Genomic DNA, 4,462 nt, shown 5'->3' with positions numbered 1-4,462 from the left:
GGGGGGGGGGGGTAATCCAGAGAGCCTACATATGTCCATATAGGAAAACACTTTAGAGGTAAGCATATCCCAGAGCACACTCAGTTCAAGAAGTTAGTATTGCAAACAGAGTTGGAGACATGCTTAGCTCAAGGTCCTAGAGCACATGTTCAATGTGTTTTATAACAGCATGCAATACGGATGTGTTCACTTGGGTGCATATGTGTGGGCAATATATTTGAAGCCAAAAGATAATCTCAGATGTTGTTCCTTGGGCACAAGGCACCTTTATTTTGAAACAAAGTCTATCACTGGCTTGAAACTCACCAAGCAGGGTAGACTGGTAGGCCACAGAGGCCCAGGGACCATCCACCAGTCTCCAGCATCTGATGCTCACATACAGTGTAAGCCATCACTCCTGGGTTCTTTTCTCTTTTTTTAAGATTTATTTTACATAAATAAAGATTTATTTATTATAAATAAGTACACTGTAGTTGAAGTTGACTTCAGATGTACCAGAAGAGGGCATCAGATCTCACTATGGGTGGTTGTGAGCCACCATGTGGTTGCTAGGATTTGAACTCAGGACCTTTGGAAGAGCAGTCAGTGCTCTTACCCGCTGAACCATCTTACCAGCCCCCCTGGGATCTTTTCTGAGAACCCAACTCAAGTGCTCATGCATCTTGCCTGCCAACTACCTCCTCAGCCTCATTTTCTTCAGTAACTTTTGACTAAAGAAAAGCAAAGGCTACTTTGAAAGTGTATAGTATGGGACTTTTCCCCCTAAATGTACCTGCCTGGCTTAGCAGCTAACATTTCATATATCCTCACGTGTTTTCCCCTACAAAATTTTGAGGAAGATAACGAGGAGCAGCTAAACAATACCCAAGTCCAAGGCTTCTTCCATCACTTTTCACTTTCCTGGCAACAGAAGGACAGGAGGTGAGAGGGCTTGGCATGCAGCGGCATGCCCTGCAATGCTCATTTGCTAACCTGGAGGAAAAGAGGGGCCTCCTACCCATGCTTTAGGGACGTAGGCTGCACTGAGCAACCCAGGACGCCAGACTAAGAGAAAACAGCACCATCATTAGCCAGACTCAGTGCAAGAGCCTTCTCCAATGGCATCCCAGATAATCTCCTCCAGCAGCCCAGGGCCTGGTGCTGCTCATCCCAGATAAGAGGAGCTAAAGACCAAGTGAGTTAATGTGGCCAAGGTCAGTTGAGAGTGATGTATTTATAAATGTTCTCTGGCATGAGAGTGTGGGGAGTCGGGTCCACATGGCTGGGATTTGTGACAGGATGGTTCCACCTTAGGCTACTCACAGCCAGGAAAACTCTGCTAGGAAAAATGAACGACAATTGACTGACTGTGATCAGGGGACAGAGATGGTAGTGAGGGCCATTGCCCAAGTAACAAGTCAGAGGCACTACGCAATGACAGCCTCTCCTAGAGAGGCTCTGGATACCTGCTAGCACACGATCCAGGGATGGAGCACAGATGCCCAGGGAGGTGGGGTCTAAAATGTCCCTCATATCAGGAAAGCTCCAACATAAGAAGAAAATCATCTGGCACAGAAAATTTGTATGAGGAGATGCCAACCCAGGTCCCCTGCCCACTTGTGATCTGTCTGCCTTCCTCTTCCCTGGAAACTGCTCCCTCCCTCTGCAGGAGGGCACCTCATAAGCCAGGTGCCTTTCAAATGAAATCAAAGATCCCAAACCAATAACCACCTCTATGGCCTTGGGTGAGCATAAACCAAACTCTTGTTTCTATGAATAGGAAACTGAAACTCCTAGATCTTCACCAGGTGTTAAAGGACAGGTGAGGACAGGAGGGCACCAGGCGGGGCAACCATGTTTGTCCCCATGGATGGAAAACGAAGGACAGTGGGCTGCAGAGTCTGGGAATGAAGCAAATAAACAGAGAGCTAACGTGAGAAGCTAAGCAGCCCAAGGAAGAGGGCATGCTGAGAGTTACTTCTGGCCCCCACCAGCAGCCTGAGCTTAGTTCATTCTAGTCTTGAGACAGCTCGGCGTCACTTCTCCCATGATTCCAGAGGAAGCCTTGAATTCACCTAAAGCCTCTGAAGGTCCCACCTGTTTGCTTGCTTAAAACTATTTTGAGCAGCTTCCTGTCTCTTGAGTTTTAGAAGAAAGACAATTAAGACCTGGCCATACGCCCCAGACAGGATGGGTCAATTTCACTCCCATTCTATCTGCATCCCCATCAGGTCTCATCTGAAGTTCAAAGAGCTCATTAAACTGTGAGGGAAGAACACAGATTACATGGGAGAAAGAACCGATCTACATTTCCCAGAGACAAGGGGTGCTATACAAATTACTGTATGTCAATCTGATGTCCTTTGTTGATGTTCTAGTGGCACAGGCAAATTATCCTGAAGACTCACACTTCATAAAGCAGCACCATACCAAGTGAAATTTAAAATTACACACTGAAGGGTCATAATCCTCACCCGGGATCACCACCACTGTCTGTCAGTGATAGGTTTTTTGTTATGATTTGGATATAAAGTGGCTCCTGCAGACTCGTGTCCTGAAGCCTGCCCCCGCCCCTCAGCCCCTCTCCCACCTTAGCTGTTGTGCTGTTCTTGATGGTTGTGAAGCTAGAGGAGACTCCAGCCTAGCAGGAGGAAGAGGGTCACAGGAGCGTGCCCCTGGGGCTCCATTTTACCCTATGCATTCCTGAAGCAATCTCTATGTCTCTGTGTACGCCTATCCATCCCCATCCTATCCCCCTGCTTCCTGGCTACCATGATGTGAGCTACTTGCTCTGTTCTATCCTGCCCTTGGCACCAGGATAGTCTAAACCCATGATATAAATATAAGCGCTCCTCCCCCCTTAAGTTGTTTCTCAGGTGTGTATTTGTCAAAGCAACAGAAAGCCTGACGAATGCAAGCTTATAGGTGCTTTCCTTCTTCCTCCCAAATCACTCTATCTGTGGGCTGGAGGGATGGCTCAGTGCTTAGGAGCACTTACTGCTTTTGAGAAGGATTTGAGTTCAGTTCAATCAGAGCAGCTGACAATTGCTTGGAACTCCAGTTCCAGAGACCCAACGCCCTCTTCTGGCCTGGCCTCTCCAGGCACTGCACACATGTGTCACACACACGTGCATTTAGGCACGTACCATTCAACACATACAAACACATTACATAAAAGTTTTTAAAATGACAATCAACCTACTTTAATATACCATAAACTTGTAGGAGAAATAACTCCATCTCAAGACTACCTGAGAACATCGAGCCCATAGAGAAGTGACCATTTCCCCATCTTTCTGGGAGTAGGCTAGCCTGGAAATTATCTAGCCCAAATCTATACCACTGCATACAGCTGAGTTGTTGGAAGGAAAGAATAAAATAAAATCCATCTGCTTTGAAACGCCTACCTCAGAAGGCAGGTATAAATATTAACTAAGACATGCTAAATGCCTGGTACAGGGTTGGGATTTAGTAAGGCCTCCATCAGGTTAATAAACACACAGACAGTTCTTATCATCTGTGAATACCATGTCTGAAGATTTTTCTACTCACTTAAATTTATCTCTACCCCAAAATCAGTCCTTTGAACATCTTTGATGTCAAGATCAAGTCATCTGACGGGAACATTCCCAGATTGTTATGTGTGCACCGGAGATACAGAGGCCCCATCTTAGAAGACTGTACCGATTCTCCTCAACTTCATCCTTGGTCTCATCCTTTCTGGGATATTGAGGAGCCAAATTATGGCATAGTGGCCTATTTAATGCCACAAAGTTCACATTCCTTTTTGTTTGTTTGTTTATTTTGTTTTATTTATTTAGTTAGTTTTAAGATTAATTTATTGAAGTATATGAGTACACTGTGACTGTCTTCAGACAAACAGAAGAGGGCATCAGATCCCATTTCAGATGGTTTCGAGTCACCATATGGTCACTGGGAATTGAACTCAGTACCTCTGGAAGAGCAGTCAGTGTTCTTAACTATCTGAGCCATCTCTCCAGCCCAAAATCACATTCTTAATTTCTGGTTAGCAATTTAAAATATCCACCAGCAGCAGCAGCAGCAGCAGCAGCAGCAGCAGCAGCAGCAGCAGCAGCAGCAGCAGTGTCTTCTTGTTACTGTTCCTTATGAAGAAAATGCATGCATGTTTGCTCAAGACACAAATTAGCCTCTTGCTAGACCTAAGTTCAATGTCAACAATCAACAGAAAATATATACATTAATGCATCTTTCCAGAAATATGCATAAAATAAGGACATGCACTGATCTGATTACAAAAAACTGGGACTAGAAGCTTGCAGGACCTGAGTTCCTTGTTTCCTGCAGAATCGTGGTTTGCAAGAACCTCTGGTGGAATCACCATGCCGGACCTAAAGCTTTACTACAGAGCAATTGTGATAAAAACTGGGTGGTACTGGTATAGTGACAGACAAATAGACCAATGGAATAGAATTGAAGACCCAGAAATGAACCCACACACCTA

The 4,462-nt window shown here is 45.2% G+C and overlaps 1 protein-coding gene across 3 annotated transcripts in view; it reads right to left on the bottom strand.

The window, feature by feature from the left end:
* The window catches only part of Tmem159 (transmembrane protein 159), a 20,501-nt gene that overhangs the window by 10,133 nt on the left and 5,906 nt on the right, over positions 1 to 4,462 (bottom strand). The window lies entirely within an intron of this gene.

The sequence above is a fragment of the Mus caroli genome, chromosome 7 (assembly GCF_900094665.2).
Source record: "Mus caroli chromosome 7, CAROLI_EIJ_v1.1, whole genome shotgun sequence".
Classification (NCBI taxonomy): domain Eukaryota; kingdom Metazoa; phylum Chordata; class Mammalia; order Rodentia; family Muridae; genus Mus; species Mus caroli.
This window is presented reverse-complemented; position numbering and strand designations above follow the sequence as displayed.